The 21,724-nt window shown below is 35.6% G+C and overlaps 1 protein-coding gene across 1 annotated transcript in view; it reads right to left on the bottom strand.

Annotated features, from left to right (window-relative positions):
• Positions 1–21,724, bottom strand: part of LOC130010729 (E3 ubiquitin-protein ligase rnf213-alpha-like) — a 368,341-nt gene that overhangs the window by 75,956 nt on the left and 270,661 nt on the right. The window contains exons 58-64 of the mRNA XM_056098708.1: positions 20,649–20,944; positions 19,304–19,406; positions 18,944–19,057; positions 16,818–16,892; positions 16,225–16,281; positions 14,700–14,894; positions 8,560–8,656 (exon numbers count right to left, since the gene is read on the bottom strand). The gene's annotated coding sequence lies outside the window, so the exon portion shown is untranslated. The remainder of the gene's footprint in view (positions 1–8,559; positions 8,657–14,699; positions 14,895–16,224; positions 16,282–16,817; positions 16,893–18,943; positions 19,058–19,303; positions 19,407–20,648; positions 20,945–21,724) is intronic.

Here is a 21,724-nt window from a genome sequence, read left to right as displayed (position 1 = left end):
TGACAGGGGTATCATAAGGTTTCAGGGACAGTGCAGTAACTCTTCTCAACATATACTAAGTAGCAAAAGAAACGTCAGGTTGGTATGTTACTCTGAATAGACGCATTGCATAAAACTTGCCAAATGTTTTTATTGTATATTTGTGACCACATCTTCAACTTTACCGGAGCAATAAGGCTCCTTCCCAGGAAATGTTCTCAACCAGCAGCTGCCAGGCAGGATACGCCCACATTTTGCAAGAGATGGATAGAGAACAAGCTAAACAAAAAGCGATTTTTCGAACAATCAAGGGCCATAATTCAGGAAGTTACGATCCGATATGCGCTATCAACAACAGAAACCAAGATCTTTGGGTTATAAAGATATATTTCAAGTTTCATCAAAACTGTGTCTTCTAGGGGGGTCCACAACCATGATATACCATATATTTACACTATTTGTGTACGAGGGGTGGCCATTTTGTCCGGCAGTTTTGGTCCGATTTTCACGAATTTCAAACTCAACCATCATTAGGGTGTAACGGTGATATACTAAAACGGTTTGTTAAATCGGATAAAAATTGTGAACTCTAGAGGAACCACAAGCTAAAAACGTGATTTTTCGTACAATAGGGGTCATAATTCAGGAAGTTATGATCTGATATGCACAAATATCAAAAGCAACCAAGATCTTTGGGTTATAAATATGTATTTTAAGTTTCATTAATATCGGATAAAATTGTGGCCTATAGTGGGTCCACAACCTAGTTGTACTATAATTTTGGTCCGATCTTTAGAAAATTCGAACTCAACCATCATTAGAGTGTAACGGTGATATATTCAAACGTTTTTTTTTAAATTGGATAAAAACTGTTACCTCTCGACTGACCACAAGCTAAAAACGTGATTTTTTGTACAGGAGGTCTGTAATGCATCAGTTTCAAACCTGGTCATGAATACTTCGGACAGTAGTAGCGAAAGTGTGTTACACTGATCTTTATAAATATAGCATTCACCTCCTTTTAATCCCTATAAGAGATTTCTGTTGTATAGGTTTAGTTCCTAATGGCCCCCTAATCAAAGGTGTTAAGCTTTAATTGCATTTGATTATTATCTTTGTTGCATAATCTGTATATATATTTGCCCACAATTCACATATTTGTATCATTTGCTTGATAAAGACGAGAGTATCCTCGTCGAAACGTTGCTTAGTATCAAACTCGGTAATTGTGTATCCATAAAATTGTACCTTGTGTTAATATCTTCAATTATTAAATGCCAATCAAAGAAGATTAAATTTATTGTTAATTATTTTAATATCCATGTCAAGAACAGATGCATTTTCGTTTATTATCCTGAAAGCAGAATTCAAATTTATATAGGTGCGTTTGCCATAAATGGGCCGGGGTCAGTTCCCATTGGTAAACCAATAGTTTGCTGTATTATCTGATCCCCAACCTCAAATATGGCATTGTCAATGAGAATATGCATAATGTTTTGAATTTTTTTTTTATCAGTGTCGGCATTGCAACATTTTATAATCCATTTATCATATTCTGAGTAAATGGCCATCAAGTTTCTGCCTTTCCCGATAGCTCCATTAATAGCTTTATCCACAAACCAATCCAAATTATCTTTAACTAGGGCACCATTTAACAGATGTCACATGTTTTAAGCATAAGGATTCTTTAATAGCACTAATGCCAAGGCGTAGTCATTTGTCATCTACAATTTTAGTAGAATATATAGTCTCAACAACATTTTTGTTATCGACATAAGCCTCAACTGGAATATTTAAAAAATTTGATTCTGATGTAGTAGGGTGTTATAGTGTCTTTAAATATTTAAGATGGGTGTTATATTCTCTTTAAACATTTAAGCCAGTTTCCATTGTCCTGTATATCCAGCTAGTCTTTTATTTCCAGTGGTTATAATTACTTTAGTTTATAGTTTAAAGATGCTATTTTAAGATGGTGAGCTATACTGTCCTAACATCCTGTTTCACCTTTTGTAACTTTTTCTTACATCTCCATCTTGGATGCATCATTTTCTTCCACAGCACCGAATTCACCAACTCAGGTAGGTTTATATTTGTTTAACTTGACTTGACATTATTAAATATGACAATTCCTTTCTAATTTAGATACTGTTTTATTCTGGTATAAATTACAAATGAGATAATACAATAAAAATACATAAGTAATAATTTAAGTTAAATGTCAAAATGTATGTCTAATTTGGTGTTTGTTTTATCTTTTAGTGTTTCGCTGTTTTGTAAATCTGTGTGGTTTTCCTGATTTTATAGTTTATCTTTTTTTTTATATACTAAGAGCACCTTTTTCAGGGATGTTTCTTATAATCTTATATATTTCATTATTATATGCATTACGTGTATAATAATCCTAAATCTGTTATTGTTACCTGTAATAGGCAATATATCTCTGTTTTATAAAATTAGTTAATAGTTATTATAAAATATATGTATACCGCATAGTGGTGGTGTTAACTTATCTCCCTTTTGTGTATAAAGTAATTTCGTTCTTTTTATTATTTCTGTGCTCTTTTGTTCTTTTGTATATAATCCTGGCTTTTAGTTCTGCCCCATGCTTATGTTTAGTATACGAAACATTTAATATCATGGATTTAACTGTTCAAGTTATCAAAATTCATTGAAAATCAATATACTTGTTCGTCTCAAGACCTTAAACTATGTTTATCAATCTAAAGTCAATTGGATGATAACTTTGGTCCCTAGAGCATCCACAAGATTTTTCAAAGTGATCAAGGGCCATAACTCTAGTAGTAATTATCGGAAATCATTAAAAAGCACTCGGCATCAACTTTAGCCTCTAGAGCATCCACAACCAATTGCGGACTGCCGGACGGGGGCGACAACAATATACGACCACATTTCAATGTGGGCATATAAAAATCATTAGTTGACAGCAATATTAAATGAGCTCCAAGACTTCCAATCCCATTACATATATTACCTAAAGACGCATCAGAAAATAACTAAGAATGAGGATTTCCAAGATTTGGATAAAGAATTTGACTTTCAAATTGCAAAAGTATTAGAACTGCTTTGTTAGCTCGTTTTAAATCATCTAATTCACGATTTTGTAATTTCATGCTTAGTTCAATCATTTCATAATCTTAATCGAGTCGGGAACCTTGAACAGCCCAATTAATTTTACTGACTTGGCTCCTAAGAGATGTTAATTCATTATCAGAGCAAGAGATGTACATGCAGTATTAAATTTTCTATTAGCATGGCAATTTACAATATCTGGCTACTAGCCGAGCTTATATTGTATGATCCTTTTTATTTAACACCCATTTGGTGGAAATGAGTTCTTGGCCTGCATTATCCACAATGTCATAAGTCTAAAAAAATTTAAGTTTATCCAATTCATCCTGTTTAGCTTTAACACAGGCCAAGTTACCATGCTCATAGCTAGGAATAAATATGGCTAGTACTTCTTCATCACTTTGTTCTGATTTCTCCCAGGTTAATTTTTCTAGGTCAATACTTTTTTTTAATACTATTGTTATCTAACTGAACGTTGTACCATGGTGCATTTCATCCGGCACAGTGTTGATAGTGTCGCTTGTTGATCCAATCGTTCCATGGGGTTTATTCAAGTGAAGCTCATTGTTATCTTTGATGAGGCGATTTGTGGAGACTGTTACATAGACCCCTCCATGACAACCAATACTAACCGACCATCTTGAAAAATAACCTTGGCTGGGCCCAACCATTTGTCATGACCTTCTCGTTTGTAAAATACAATCTGTCCTGGATCAAAATGTTCTTCAGTGGTGTGTATTCGGTGACGCAAGGCACGTCTAATTCATTCATCAGAATAACACTTTATGAAAGCTTGTCTGGAAGATGCAAGTGCCTTTAAATGCTTGAGCAGGGTTTCACTTGGGGTGCAACCTTTTAGATATGGAAGTTTACCAGTCATAATATTTGGTAGAAATGGATTTTTACCAAGCACTATTTGAAAACTACTAAAGCCATTCCACATTTGTAATGAATTTTTAGCCATGTTCACCCATGCTAAAAGGGTTTCCAAAATTGTGTCTGGGTTCTCTTCACAAAGTATTCCAACATTCTATCAGTCACATGATGATTACGTTCACATATGCCTGTACCATTTGACCAAGGACTATAAACGGGAGTAGTACAAATTTTCACATCTAAAATACTGGCTTGACCAATCAAATTGCTTATCGATCCTTAGCCTAAGCAGAAAATTCTCATCATCAAACTTAGTTAGGGTAATGACATAATGAATCTATAGTCAGAGTTTCATCACTCTCACTTAATTAAAACCAAAGTTATTGGCCCCAAAGCATCAACCAATCAGATTGCTTATATCTGCTTACCGTAAGCAGACGATATTTATCATCGAACTCCATCATTGCATTCACCTAATGAACGCCTACACCAAGTTTGAACATTCTACCTCAAATAGAAGGAGAATTATAGTGTTCCAAAGTCTCAACCAATCAAATTGCTTATCACTCTGCTTACCCTAAGCAGAAAATGCTTATTATGGTACTAATTCAAGGTATTGATGTGATAAAACTATACACCAAATTTCATCACTCTCCCTTAATTAGAACTAAAGTTATCATGTCCTAAAGCATCAACCAATCAAATTGCTTATCTCTGCTTAACCTAAGCAGAAAATGCTCATCTTCGATCTCCATCAAGGCATTGACCTAATAAACACCTACACCGAGTTCTAGCTCAATTAGAAGCATTGTGTTACAAAGTCTCAGCCAATCAAATTGCTTATCGCTCTGCTTACCCTGAGCAGAAAATTCTCATTATCGAACTTAGTCATGGTATTAATGTAATAAAACTATACACCAAATTTCATCACTCTCACTTAATTAGAACTAAAGTTATCCTGTCCCAATGCATCAACCAATCAAATTGCTTATCTCTGCTTACCCTAAGCAGAAAATGCTCATCTTCGAACTCCATCAAGGCATTGACCTAATTAACACCTACACCAAGTTTAAACATTCTAGCTCAATTAGAAGGAGAGTTATCATGTCCAAAAAAGTGTGACGGACAGACAGACGGACGGACGGACAGACAGACCCATTTTAATAGTCCCTGCTTTCTTTGAAAGGCAGGGGACAACAAACAAAGGAATATTAGAGTCCACCACATCAGTTTCACTTGTCACACTTCGACCAGTAAGGATACAAGGTAAGTGAATACATTTTAATGATTGCAAACATTCACCTCCACCACATTTAAAAGTTTTCTTCCAGGAAATTCCTTTATGTTTTGTAACAGTGAGGTACTGAGGAAATTAACGAGCCATTGTTTTCCACATACAGTACTTGAACATGCTGTATCCAACACTGCACTATGCTGAGATTCTTTCCCAAGTTGATTAAATTCAGATTTATTATAGCTGGTATATATAATAACATTTTCAGCAGCACAATATATTTCATTTTCTGTAGTAGAAATGTCTCTTGTACTGCCATAACCCTGATTATTAGTGTTTTCTCAACTATAGGCACAGTCATTTACCAAATGTCTGTATAATCCACATGCATGACATGTCAATGTACATCCTGAATAGGACTTCGGATTTAATGGTCGAACACCATTGCTGGGGAATGCTCTGCCTCTAAAACTACTTTTAGGCCTTCCTCTTGAACGAAATGGAGAAATTGGACACATGGTTTTGTAAACCTCTTCCACCACGATATGAGCCTTGATTACTACGAAAATACCCAGCAGAGGCAAGTACCTCTTCATTGTCAGCAAGGGAAGTTTTGGGGCCTATATTTCCAAGTTCAAAGCCTTTGAACTTTTTAAAGGATACTTTGTAGCACCATGGGCCTTTTGTCAGATGTGGAGAGGGGGGGAACCAAATCCAGTCTCCACATCCTACGTATGACCCATGCATCTTTTCTTACTACATATCTTAGTAGCCTTGCAGCAATCACGCTGAGTGCATGCGCCTGGCACTATTTTTTGCTGCCCAGCACAAAGAAAAAATCGAAGAAAGACGCCCGGTCGTATTTAAACCCCTTCGTTCTTCTCTGTACACAAAAACAGCGCTCGAAATTTACCACTGCAAATGTCAATTTACGACACTCCAGTGTTAAAGGTTTGGATGTCGTAAATGGTGTCGTAATTCGTGAGACACAAGCCAAATAAAACAATGTGTTTTAATTATTAATATCTACCTGTTGTCATAATTCGTTGTACTCAAATAAAACACAAACACTGTTTTAAGAATCGTTAAAATTTGTAATCTCAAAGTAATAAAGTAATATTTGAAAAAAAAAAAGAAAAAAAAAAAAAGAGAAACAGATGGGGTGGTGTAGGTCGGTTGGTGTCAAAAAGTTTTTAGATCCCTGGCATGAAAATTAAGTGATTTGGTAAAAATTTCAATATATAAATGGAAATTTGATTTGCACTGAAGCAAATACAAAAGGCAGCAGATGCTCTGAAAATACACCAAGAAGGGTTGAATTTTCATAAAAGACCACGCCCCCCCTCCAAAAATTTTTTTTTCTCACTTCGCTCGGAAGCTATTTTTTCCACCACTAAGCAAATCATCTAGTATTTGTCTCTGTTTGTCTTTGCTTCCCCTTCACGTTGTGTATTTACTTCTTACTGTCTGTTGATAGAAATTGCTACATCTTTTCTCTTCCAGAATCTGTCTGCTGTCTAGGAACTCAGATGGTAATCACTCCGGAATCCAATGAAATATGGCTTAAAAGTTTGCCATGATTTCTTTTTTATATACCCATCTGTCACTCATATTTTAGTGCACATTTAGTACAATTAATTAATACAATGCCATCATTAATTATAAGAGCAAAAATTCTAGCAAAAGTCTCATAAAGAGTGTTTTTTTGGTCATAGTTCATTCCAGTTAGAACAAGTATTCTTTCATCTTTGTTAAACATACATTATGCAAGAGCTAAATCTGCCTATTGCAGGTTGTATTTCATCGCCAAGTAGTTCTTCGTCACACAATAATTTAGCACGTCAAAAATACTTATAATTGCTGTTTTGACTTTGTTTGGATGGTTTGAACTGTTATATATATATTGGTCTGTGTGGGTCGGCTTACGATAAACAGTGGTTTTTAGATTATCAGTAGAGTTGTTCACCAATATGTCTAGAAAAGGTAGCTGGTTGTCATTTTCTAGTTCTACTGTAAATTTCATGCGAGGGTGGGCACCGTTAAGATGATCAAGAAGGTGCCGAGGATTCTTACTTAGTTCCATGATGTAGAATGTCCACAAACATATTGTGGATGGATGACGGACGTCCAGACGGACAGGGGCGACGGCATAATACGTCCACATGAAAATGTGGGCGTATAAAAAAATTCCATGGTCTTGGCGAAAAGGTTTAATTTTTCCATTGAACATACATGCAGATAATATGGATCAATGGCCGCAACCTTGACATTCACCCTACATTCTGTCAACCAGCTTCAATTCTCAATAGCTACAAATTTTTAATAAACTTCAATGCTAGACGTAAATCCACTGCCTGTGCTAGACCCTTTTTTGAGGAAAAAAGGGAGGTTGGAACTGAATGCCAAGCAGTACTTTTATGAAAAATCTTTTTGTCTGTTGGGATGGGTATGAGGTTGGGCTAAGAGGAAAAAATAGAATTTTGGAAATTTGCACAATAATGTAGTCACATGACGTCACGGCGGCCATTTTGGACTTCTCATTTCTCACTAAAGCTAACACGAAAACGATTTTTTTTTTCTCCATGAAATACTTATGAGATATTGTTTTTTTCACTGGATTTTGATAAAGATATATAAAATGAACCAAAAATATCAATAGCAGTCATGAGCAATGCCACCACGAACACGCGCATCACGTCTCCCGCTACCATGACCACGTGCGGATTGCCATACCTTGTTTTTACTTTCACTTTCATCCCCAAGTCCCATATCATTATCAATATAGTCAGTCAATAGATCTACACGTTCGGGACTCAGGAATTGCCTACGTCTTTTACGATCCAGCAGGCCAGCATTATTTTTAACATCAGAATTATTGTCAGAATCTACTGCAGACACAGGGCTATCGTGTTCACATTGGGCTTGTTCATCATGCACGGGAGACATAGCTAGCCATGGGCGGAACGTCGCGCAACAAATCACACACTTCATAATACCAATCACTGTCCTGACTACTATCATTATCAAGTAACTGGAAACGAATTATGTGTATCACCCGCCTCGAAATTGTCTACGTGTTGGTCAGCAAGACGTCATTCACGACTTCGTCGAGAGTGCATCATCTACGTTGTCACTATGCACTCCGCCATTTTACGGTTTGCCGCTTTGAAACACGTGGAAATATGTTCTAGTGTATAGAAAATACAATAGATGGCACTTGCAGTTACGGTACTAATTTTAGCGAGGGCTTTACTGAGTACTCGGTAATCCAGGGTACTCGCATTTTACAGACATTTTATAATACCCGGTACTACCGGGTATACGCAGTGAAAGGGTTAAACCTGGGAGCATAAAAGGAAATAACAATACAAAGTGCTTACTATATACTGTGGGGTTTTGGCCTCTGATTTTTAATGCACCTACTACCATTGATAGATCAGTCTGATTTTCTTCAGGCATTGTAGGTAAAAATGCTCTCTGAAAAAAATTTGAAGGTATTAAAAGTTCACAGATCAAGACCTGAAAGTTAAAGAGCACGTAAAATAGCCGAACAAAATTTGATGTACTATAGCCAGTGGTTACTATATATAACTTTACAGCAAATTCACACCAATCTAATTAAAATTAATTGAGCCATTTTGACTCAAAGTTGCAAATATAGACCTACCTTAAAAACAACTTTGCTAATCATCGTAAATAATTTACAAAAGCATCCCACCCTTTTCGTAATACTTCGTACTTGGGAAATTTATGAAGAAAGGAGCAGTATCTGCCTTTGTAAGACTAACACAATTAATTCTAAGTCACACAATTAATGATAATGTGGCATTAGCACAATTAGCATAAAATATCATAATCCAGTAACAAGTTATAATCTATAACAAAATTAGACCAGAGAGTCCTGTTGTTAGCAACACTTCTACCATATACAGATTTTTTTTTTTTTTTAATAACTTAGGTACTGATTAGTACCGTTAGCATGTAAATTGAAGCGTGTCGTCAATCCACATCAGCTTGTGTATTCAGTGATAAGATGTGTAGTCCCTGTGACTCCACACATCAATCAACCGGATTAAGGCTGTAATCGAAGCGTTGTAGAGGTCATATATCGAATAATTTTAATCAGATTGGTGTGCAATTGGCTATGGTGTTAATAATAAATACGATTTTGATATGACCAATTATATGCTCTTTAATCTACAAATCAATAGCTTGTATTTTTAGGGCTCTAAAGATAAGCCAGCAGAGCCTCAAAGTTGGTTGTTTTCAAACAAAGATATCGCAACATTAGGGCTGCAACGAATCATCGATAAATCAATGAACCATGATATTTTAAAAATCCACGATGCACAATACAAAAATAGACTGATATTCTTTTAAATGCGTAAATAAGTCCATGAGCAAAATAACTTTTTTACTTTCAGCGAGTGTTAAGGCATTTTCGACACATGAAGTGGCTTATTATAGCAGTTTTGTCAAGATCAAAATATCAGTTTGGTTAAGCGAGTCATGCTGAAAATTAAGTTGCATACTTGAATAATATACCTAAAAAAAAGAACATATTAATATATAAATATACGTCCGTAATATGCGATTTGGGATAATATTACTGTATAAGAATGGCGGTTTGTACATACTGCATACATTGATCAGCACATTTTCAATGTATATTAATATTTGATATTAAAATCTTCCTAACGTTTTTTCATTTGCTGTTCCGTAATCTGTGACTGACCTGACAACGAGAAAGCTTTTCATTGGCTGAAATTGTTGTGGCAATACGAGCCAGCGAGCTGAAATTTTTTCATGATGAATTCACCAAATATTGGGAATGAAATCCCCCATACCAAGTATATAAGTCACAAGTAAAGTATGGGAGTTTTTAGGATTTCCTGTTAAGCATGACAGCAATGAAATCCGGTCAGTTGACCGAGAAAACACAACATTTAAAGTAAATCACTGTAACAGGAGGGGCCTTAAGGTGTGACACCATAAAAAGTCATGGGGATTTAAGTGCTATTTATTAAGACCTCCTGTTGGTTAATTCCAAAGACCCAGAGTTTCGTATGCTGGATGGCTACGCTTGTCTGCTAAGAGGCATTAAGGCAAATGAAATAAACACTGTATTCAATTTATTTTTCATTTATCATGAGAGTCTACAAATCAACATATGTATAATAACAAAATAAAAGAGTGGAAGATGAGCATTTAACCTATGTATATGGGACTAATGTAAGAATAAGGGGTGAATTTCAATGAGCACAATGATGACCCGAGCTAGATGGGAACAAACAGAATTGTTTGTCGAGGCAAAGACATCATCTCATGTCCTAAAACCCACACAAAATAATTAAAGAGACGGCAAGTGTCTCTATCAAATGAATAAACTACGAAAATGCGAAATTGCCAATAATCCTTTACTGGATTAAATCATAAATTAAAATAAACTCCGCCAACGCGAAGCGTTCTATTTACAAGTTTTCGACCACAAGAGATCCAATGATCAAGACCATTTTATACATTCACATCAAATTATTGTGAATAAAATTACATTGGCTACATTAGCCAGTAAATTTAACGTGTGACAAAAATCATGTCCTTTAAATAACACTCAAGAATTAATTTGGCAGTAGCCTACAGTCATCAAGCCCGTTAGCTCATTTTTAAAGCCTTACTTGCCAACAACTATTGGTTTAGTTAGCTCTGTAAGTGAGCCTTACATTTACAAAGATCAGGGTAGCTCTCCCGTGATGATCGTCTCGTAAAATGACAGCACTTATATACCATCTGCATGCACGTGCAGAATCAACGACACCAAGGGGCAAAATCATACAGGTGCTGTTTGGCCGTACGAGAGAATGTTTGTTTATAATTCCTAAAAATTCGGAGGATTATTCAATGACTTCCGTTGTTTGGGACGGCGAACCGGAAGTGTCATTTGTAAACACGTTAATGCTCATCTACTGGACCAAACATAAAATAAATAATGGATATAACTGTAAACAAAAACTAAGCATAAATGGTGTGTAGGGACTAACCATCCACATCACAAAAGTAGGCATTCGAATTTTCACAGTGAAAGACTGTCAAAATTTAACAGCATTTTTAAAATTAATTTCCTATATCGCGATATTAATCGTATCGTAGACTATGAATCGTGATGCATTGTATCGTGGCCTGGCGTATCGTTGCAGCCCTACTCAACATGAACTAGTTATATAAGTTTGCAATTAAAGTGATAAAAACCTGAGTTAACTGTTGTGTCGGGCAAATATTTAATCAGTGAATCGAAAAAAGGATATGATAAAAACCCATGTATATTACGCCACCATATATAACACACACACCCTATCTGATCCACAGAATTCCGGAACCAGCGGCTGCCAGGCAGATACGCCCACATTTTGCAAGCTTAACAAAAAGTGATTTTTCGTACAATTAAGGACCACAATTCAGAAAGTTACAATCCGATATGCACGAATATCGACAGGAACCAAGATCTTTGGGATATAAAGATATATACTCTTCAAAAAAAGTAGGGGATATTCAGAAACAAAACAAAACTGCGGAAATGCACTGATGTTTTTATTAGAGGTAACCAGTGTATGGTAATAACATATCAATTGCCTACACATGAACATAAACAGTTCATATGGGCGGCTTATCTGACTGCCCCATCTCACTTGCAAAGATATACACTGTCAAAAGTGAAAATGGAATTTTTTAATTTTTGTCTTAATAATGAGTAATTGTTTTACCAATCCTCAGACATTCAGCAATTCGTCATGGCATGCTCCTAATCAACCGTCCAATCACGATTTGGGACAATCTGACCCACTCCTCTTGCAGTGCCACGGCCAATTCTTGCAGTGTTGTCGGTTGACGTTCACGTCGACGAACACGTCTCCCGATCAAATTAAACGTAATACACTAAAGCAAAGATACGCTAAACAGTAAATCTTATACAAGAACTGATAGGAAAGCAAAAATGGATAGATAAACCAGCACGCGGCAGTTTTCATCAACCCTTCCTTGAAGTGTCAAATTTGACAATGAACCCCTCCCACGTGTATGGCGATAAGTTCTTCATCTGTGAACATACTCTCAAAGCATGTCAAGTGTCCATGACTTTTTATAATATCACAACCTGCATAGGTATTTGCATTTCAATATCCCCTACTATTTTTGAAGAGTATATTTACACTATTTGCGTACGGGGGGCGACAGTTTTGGGCCTACTTTCTCAAAGTTCGAACTCGGTCGTTATTATGGTGTAACGGTGATATAATCAAACGTGAATTTTCATACAATCATGCAAGGGCCGTAATTCAGGAAGTTAACATCCGATATGCATGAATATCAAAAGGAACCAAGATCTTTGGGTTATTAACATGTATTTCTAGTTTTCATTAAAATCGGATCAAAATTGTGACTTCTAGTGGGTCCACAACCTTGATATACCATATTTTTACACTATTTGCGTACAAGGGGCGGCCATTTTGTCCGTCAGTTTAGGTCCGATTTTCACGAAATTCGAGAGAGAGAGAGAGAAATGGGGTTTAACGTCCACTCGACACAAACTAGGTCATTTCGTGACTAACATATGGTTTAATTTTTTTTACATAATTCGCTTGCGCGTAGGGGTCTTTAGCAGTGGGAGGAAACCGGAGGAGACGGAGAAAACCCACGAGGTTGGACAGGCAACCCTACTCCTTGCCACGTACAACCGGGGATTCGAAACCACGCCAGTCGACTCAATGACAGACTTTATGATACAGCGCGCGCACGCTAACCATTCAGCCATCCATCAAATTTGTTCTTTTTAAATCAGATAATAATTGTAACCTTTAGAGGGACCACATGCTAAAAATGCAATTTTTTGTAAATCAGGGGCAGTAATTCAGGAAGTTAAGATTCAATATGCGCAAATATCGAAAAGAACCAAGATCTTAGGGTTATAAACATGTATTTCAAGTTTCATCAAAATCAGATCAACATTGTGACCTATAGAGGGTCCACAACCTTGATATATCACACTATTTAAGTACGAGGGGCAGCCATTTTGTCCATCAGTTTTGGTACGATTTTCACGAAATTCAAACCCAACCTACAATACGGTGTAACAGTTTTTTTTAAATCGGATAATAATTGTGACCTCTAGAGGAACCACAAGCTAAAAATGCGATTTTTTGTACAATCAGGGGCCATAAATTAGGAAGTTATTGTCCGATATACTCAAATATCGAAAGGAACCAAGATCTTTTTGATATAAACATAAATGTAAAGTTTCATCAAAATCGGATCAAAATTGTTACCTCTAGAGGGTCCACAAAGATATGACATACTCTTACAATATTTGCATTCGAGGAGCAGAAATTTTGTCCAACAGTTTTGGTCCGATTTTCACGAAATTCAAACTCAACCCTCATTATGGTGTGTGTAATGGTTATAATTATATTAAAACCGTTTTCTAAATCGGATAAAAATTGTGACATCTAGTGGGACCACAGGCTAAAAGGTGATTTTTTCATAAAATCAGGGGCCATAATCGAGGAAGTTACGGTCCGACATGCACAAATATCGAAAGGAACCGAGATTTTTGGATTATAAACAGACATTTAAGTTTCATCAAAGTTGGATAAAAATTGCGACCTGTACAATGTCGTAAAATATGGGGCCATAATCCATGAAGTTACAGTCCGATAGATGCCACTTTCACGGATGGACACACAGACGGACAGGGACGACATGAAAATGTAGGCGTTTAAAAATTGTGACCACTAGCTGAAAGCGTGATTTTTCGTACAATCAGGGGCCATAATCCAGGAAATCCTGGTTCGATATGCATTAATAACCACAGGAACTGAGATTTTTAGGTTATAAACATCCATTTCAAGTTTCTTTAAAATCGGATACAAATTGTGACCTCCAGAGTGTCCACAAGCTAAAAACATGATTTTTTGTACAATCAGGGGCCATAAGTTACTGTTCGATACATGCCAAGATCGAAAGGAACTAAGATCATTGAGAGATAAACCTATATTTCAAGTTTCATCAAAATCGAATAAAAATTGTGACCTGTAGACTGTCACCAAACAAATTCTAACAGACGGAAAGGGGCGACCACAATATACGTCCACATAAAAATGTGGGCGTATAAAAAATGTCAGTCAGAGTCCCTATGGTTTTCATTCAAAGTATCCAAAAATGAAAACCTGACGAAGATCTGTTGACAAATAACCGAGATATGGGCAATCTGAGATTATTTTTTGTCCCATCCGCAAAACACTTTATGTTTGTCAAAAATGACACAATTTATATTTAATAAATAGTTCCGCAGAGGCCAACAATTTCTACGTTGGCAGAATGTTTGCACCATATTCAGTTTTGCCTGCAACTTCTGACTAAAATCCAACAAAAAAAAATAAAAAAAATAAAAACTTTTACAAAAACAGTACGTGTTTCGTATCGAAGGTACCGAAACACGCAATAATTATGCATCAAAAAAACTTGTACATACCTGCATACTACTAGAATTCATAATTAAGGCGTTCAAAGGTTGTAATAATCCATCTTTAGATGTAACATTTAAAATCAATAACCAGTGACAGAGCAAAGTCTCTAGATTTATTGATTCTAAAGGATTTTCAGCAATAACACCTACAAATGGGTTCTTCTGCTTTGCTTGTGTTGATAAAATAGCCAGTGCTACATTCTGAAATTGGAATACACAAGATGTACATACTAGCTGTTTTATTTCTCTTTAGTACACCATTGAGAAAGATACATAAGCCCACAGCAGCTATATTATCCAGGTAGTCCACAAAGGTTGCTGCATATTTATCTTTTGTTGGCAATGGGAGCATTTACATTGATTAAGAGTAACAACCCAATAATGAAAATTGCTAACAATTACTGTACAAAACATGTACTGGTAATACGATGGTAACTTTAGCTGTACAAGTTATCGGAAACTATTGAAAATCAATAGACAACTTTATCTCATGAACATAGACACTGTGTACAAATTTAAAGTCAATACGATGATAACAGTGGCCTATAGAGTATCCATAATTATCGGAAATTGTTGAAGAGCATTTGTGGATGAAGGACCTCAGACAGAGGTAACAACAATGATGACATAATTATAGCACACCAACAGTAAGGCTGATGTCCCCCCCCAAGCAGAAAATTCTATTCATCAAACTTAGTCAATGTATTGATATAATGAATTTATACTCAGAGTTTCAGCGCTCTCACCCAATAATAACCAAGGTTATCGTGTTCCAAAGTCTCAACCAATCAAATTGTTTATCTCTGCTTAGCCTTAGTGGAATATGCGCATGATCAAATTCTGTCAAAGCATTCACTTATAATAGACACCTACACCAATTTTGAACATTCTACCTCAATTATAAGGAAAGTTATTGTGTTCCAAAGTCGCGGCCAATCAGATTGAAGTCTCTACTTTGCCTAAGTAGAAAATGCTCAGCTTCAAACTTTGTTAAGGTATTGATGTAATAAAACTATACAAAAAGTTTCACCACTATCACTATATTAGAATCAAAGTTGTCGAGCTCCAAAGTCTCACCAACCAAATTGCTTATCTATTCGAAGGAGAGTTATTGTTTTCCAAGGTCTTGACCAATCAAATTGCTTATCGCTCTACTTACCCTGAGCAGAAAATGGTTATTATCGAAATTAGTCAAGGTACTGATATAATGAAACAATACACCAAGTTTCACAACTCTCACTTAATTAGAACTAAAGTTATTGTGTCCCAAAGCATCAACCAATAAAATTGCTTATCTCTGCTTACCCCAAGCAGAAAATGCTCATCTTCAAACTCTATCAAGCCATTCACCTAATAAGCATCTACACCAAGTTGGAACATTCTAGCTCAATTAGAAGGAAACTTATTGTGTCCCCAAAAGTGTGACGGACGGAAAGGCACAGGACAAAAAAAACACCAACTTTTTAAGAGATTTGTTGTATGGTTGTTTGTTGTATGGTTGTCAAACAACAGACAAAATATCTATACTCACCTTTAATTTAAATTCAGTATTGCCTTCTATGAATTTCTCAAGCTTTAGTTTTGTTTCCTAAAATAAACAACACTAGCATCGTTCAGTCAGCTTTTTAACGAGTTACTGTAACATCCTGGACTTGATCATCCTTGTGAACCTCTTAACAAGTCTATCTCCATTATAGAACAGTGTGGAAACTAAAGGATGTGGGGGGGGGGGGCAAGTTCTGTGCAATTTGATGCAACTGAGAGTTGCATGAAAAAGGTGACATAAGCATTCTTGTAATCCGATACGATTGTGAACAAAGCCTGTTACACATGATATGTTATGGATACCTCCAGCTGTATTCCCTAGACTTTATAATGTCAAATTAAATATAGTAATGTACTGTTTTATTTTTCATAGGGTAGGGGGTCACTCAACTAATGTAAGAAATAACGGATTTAAATAGCTGCCAATACAGCGAGAGTAAGCTACTACAGTATGCTAGACTTTTATTCAATCATGTTGGGGTTTAATTGGAAGTCGTGGATAACAATATTTTATGCAATGGTTTGTAGTTTACTATTAATCTCAATACTCCAAAATCCCAGCAATACCAGTTCACTTACTTCAGTTTCAAATGTTGATACTGTATTTTGTAGCACCATCAAAAATATTTGCTCTTTTCTTTCCTTGTTTACTTTCTAAAAAAATAAATTGTAAGGAAATATTTTATAATGTCCTTTTCTTATTTAGAGTACACATCATGTGGACGTGACGGACGGACGTACACTCTAGGCCTACAGGTCACAATTCTTATGCGATTTTGATGAAACTTGAAATATAGGTTTATCTCCAAAAGATCTCGGATGCATTCAATATTGGCATGTATCGGACCGAAACTTCATGGATTATGGCCCCTGATTGTACGAAAAATCATGTTTTTTTCTTGTGGACCCTATAGAGGTCACAATATTTATCCGATTTTGTTGAAACTTGAAATGTAAGTTTATAACCCAAAGATCTCAGTTCCTTTCGAATATTCTCGCATATCGGATCGTAACTTCCTGAATTATGGCCCATGATTATACGAAAAATCGCGTTTTTAGCGTGCATGTGGACCCTATAGAGGTCATAATTTTTATCTGATTTAGTGTGTAACGGTGATATACTAAAACGTTTTTTTAAATCAGATAAAAATTATGACCTCTAATGGGTCCACAAGCTAAAAACATGATTCAGGAAGTTACGGTTCGATATGGGCGATTATCGAAACGAACCGAGATCTTTGGGTTATAAACTTACATTTCAAGTTTCAACAAAATCGGATAAAAATTGTGACCTCTATAGGGTCCACAACCTTCATATACCATATTTTTACGCTATTTGAGAACGAACGGCGGCCATTTTGTCTGTCAATTTTGGGCCGATTTTCATGAAATTTGAACTCATTCTTCGAAAGGTGGGGTATAAAAAAAAAAACAGCGGCTGCCAGGCAGGATACGCCCACATTTTCGAGAGATGGATAGAGAACAAGCTAAAAAGAAAGTGATTTTTCCTACAATCAAGGGCCATAATTCAGGAAATTACAATTCGATATGCGTAAATATCGAAAGGAATCGAGATCTTTGTGTTATAAACTTACATTTCAAGTTTCAATGAAATCGGATAAAAATTGTGACCTCCATAGGATCCACAACCTGGATACACCATATTTTCGTACAATAAGGGGCCATATTGAAAGGAACCAAATCTTTGGGTTATAAACTTACATTTCAATTGTGACCTCTATAGGGTCCACAAGCTAAAAACGTGATTTTTCATACAAACAGGGGCCATAATCCATGAAGTTTTGATCCGATACATGCCAATATTGAAAGCAGCCGAGATCTTTTGGAGATAAACCTATATTTCAAGTTTCGTCAAAATCGGATAAGAATTGTGACCTGTAGAGTGTCCACAAACAAATTGTGGACGGACGGACGGACAAGGGCGACAACAATATACGTCCACATGAAAATGTGGGCGTAGAAAAATAAATGACATGTTTGAAAACAAATATTGCATTAATTGAGTATGGTAGGTGGAAATACAGCCAAATTGAGGTGCACAGAGCTGACAGGTTCGTCACATGGCAATTCTCAGGAGTCCATACAGCACTGGAATCAGCAGTAAAACATATTTCTCCCATTGTCTTCTAATCGGTCTTCTGTGGCATTATTATCAATTTGATCTGCTAGTGCAAATACAGACGTTATTGTCATTAAAATTAATCGCCATGCATTGTCATTTGTTTACATCTCGTTCTCTTTCTGATTCACTTATTTCACTGGAATCTGACTCATATTCAGAAATTTCATTAATATCAATGTCACTACCACAATCAGATGAACAATTGTCGCCATCAGAAATATTTAACAAGTCAACGCATTACGGTAACGAAGCTTACAGGAGTTTGTGGCAAATGTAATGTTGTTGACAGTCCCCAGCTGTCTGTTTATGTTATCGCTTAGTAACGGTAATACTATAATATCCGGCTTCAAATCAAAACAATATGAGAGTTACCGTTCTTATAAATTAGATCATGTATGTGTTTCACCCATTAGTCCATAAAAATAGAATCATTTCATACAGCCAATGGTGTACATTGTTACTTTAGAGACATACAATAAAACGACATTACCATGTAAAGCACATGTGCTAGAAAACGACATTAATGTTATAATCGCTGTGAAAAGGTTAATGTTAGACATACCTTTAAACTCTGTTTTAATTTGGATATATCCTCTCCTAAATCTACAAGTTTTACTGCCTGTCGGACATTTGTGTAGTTTTTACCATAGATAACAAATCTATCAGGAACCACTTGCTATTTCGAAATATGAACATTAAATTAATTTAAGATAACATTTAGAATAACTTGGACAAGATTACATATTAAAATCATGTCACTGGCATATACTTTAGTTAAGTTCCAAGCTTTAACAATTTAATGAAAATATCAGCTATTCCAAAACATTGTATTATTCTAGTGTATGATGTGCAACTGTGTGTATACAAGAGATCTCACTGTTTGTACATTTTGATCAAAACTAATTAATTCAATTGAACCTACCCTTTTTCTTTCAAGACCAATCCACTTGTACTGATCAACACTCATAATTTCCTCATAACATTCAGTTCCATATTTTCGGCAAATTTGTTTCAATAAAAACTTCCTAAGATAAAAACAAGCCAACAGTGAGGCTAATGTCCCCCGCCGAAACCCCAAAATAAATAGATGACACATATTAATTAATTGCACATTGATTTTTTTCAAAAGTATCGAGTAATCAAACCATACACTAAGTTTCATCACTCTCTATCAGATAGAATCAAAGTTATCTTGTCCCAAAGCATCATCCAATGAACTAAAGTTATCGTGTCCCAAAGTTATCTTGTCCCAAAGCATCATCCAATGAACTAAAGTTATCGTGTCCCAAAGCATCAACCAATCAAATTCATTATCTCTGCTTACCCTAGGCATTGACCAAATAAATTCCTACACCAAGTTTGAACATTCTAGCTCAATTAGAAGGAGAGTTATTGTGTCCCAAAAAGTGTGATGAACAGACAGATAGTTGGACGGACAGACAGACAAATCCATTTTAATAGTCACCTGCTTTCTTCGAAAGGCGGGGAACAATTAAAAGAAGGAACGAAATAAAATGTTTACCAAAATGACTAAATCTTAGTACCGGTTGCAACTGATGCAACTTCACACAGTTTATATTTACCTAAATTGATGATCTAAACAAAGCATCTAAATTTGAGACAGATCGGTTAATCAGTTCACCTCTTACAAGATGCTACAATGTGAGCAAGAGCAATAACTAGTAATTTGTTAAATGGGGGAAGCCTAATAGGCGTCTTCATATCACCAATCAAAACAATGGATATAAATTTTAAGAAGCATGGACAATAAAATTTGTCACACAGAGTTGTCAAATCTACAAAGTAAACAAGGGCGAAATGACTGAAACGCAATTGCCTTATTCATCTCTCTAATGTAAACCAGGCATATAAATCTGAAAAAGATTAGATATTAAATACAGTTTCTAGAGTCTTTGTAAGATTATTGTGGAGAGAGAGACACATCAACAGGTTCCACAGCAACTTAGGACCATATTTCAATTTTTGCTCATAAAAGGATCACATGATAATTATTGAGGCTCCTTAAGTTCATATTGTTTTCCTGCCCAAGTTCAACAGGAACTGACTACACTCTTTACATATAAGATATCTCCCTTATGTTGCAGTTCTCCTGACTTTATGATGAGTAATAAAGAGAGAGAGAGATTGGAATTCTAACACGAAGAATGGTTGTTTTTCGCTCTCACTCAGAAGTTTAGTGTAACGTCTGAGTATTTAAGGATCCGAACATAAGTTTACAATGCGATTTATAATAAAAATAAAATTACTTTGGCCACATCATTGTAGTTTCTATTTTGGTAACATTCTCAATGGCCTTGACCAATCTACGAAATTGTGTTGACATATTCAAGCTTTTCAAAACAAAATATTGATAAAGATATTTTGCTGCTACAACCAGTCCATATCTACAACGAACTAGACTCTCCAGTTGCTCTATCACAGAAAACTCAGCAGTATCTTTTCTTCTGAAATATTCTTCAGCTGTCTCTAAGTTATTTATGGCTACATCTATTTCTTGGTTACACTTGTCTGCAAAGTCATAAGCTTTTTCATAATGAACATCCTAAAAAAAAGAAAACGATAGGATACCATACAGTCTTTCTATTAGAAGTTTTAGTTGTCCAGATTTGGTAAATATCTGATATATTTAAAGTAACAGGGATAGGAATCAAAAATACACAAAATAATTAAAAGCAATAACTCTATATAAATAATTATATTCATAAGCAATTGTTGCAACAGTTATTCATTTCAATATTCAAAAAGGTAGGTTGTCAGGCAACAAAACATACACCCATAGCAGGTAAGTAGCCTGAACAGTCCACAAAGGTTGTCACATATTTATTCTTTTGCAGGTAATTGGAATATCTACAAGAAATCAATCAAGGGTAACATGTAATCATCAGAAATAATCTGAACTTGATTGGCTGCTAGTTTGAGCTGAATATAGACACTGTGTATAAATTTCAAATCCATCAGATAATTACTAAATCAATATCATTGCTTGATAATGGTGAGAATGTCCTCATTGAAACCTTGCAGTTAATAAACCTAGGGAATGTTATCCATAAAGCTGTCTGTTATTAACTATAACAATAATTATCGGTTTCTTCATTTCATGAACATGAACCCTGTACATGAATTTAAAGGCTATCTAAAGATAACTTTAGTCAAGGGATAAAAATTGGATGAAAATAAAAGATGTGTATAAATTTCCAGTGATCAAGCGCCAGGAACTCCAACAGTAATATATCGGAAATTGGTTAAGAACTATTTGAGTCACATTTCCAAGCCCTCTGAAATTTACATGAATTTACCAGGGCTTTGATGAATAGGCATTCAA

Source organism: Patella vulgata, chromosome 2 (genome assembly GCF_932274485.2).
Source record: "Patella vulgata chromosome 2, xgPatVulg1.2, whole genome shotgun sequence".
Classification (NCBI taxonomy): Eukaryota; Metazoa; Mollusca; class Gastropoda; family Patellidae; genus Patella; species Patella vulgata.
Note: the sequence above shows the minus strand (reverse complement) of the source record. Positions and strands in the feature narration are given on the sequence as shown.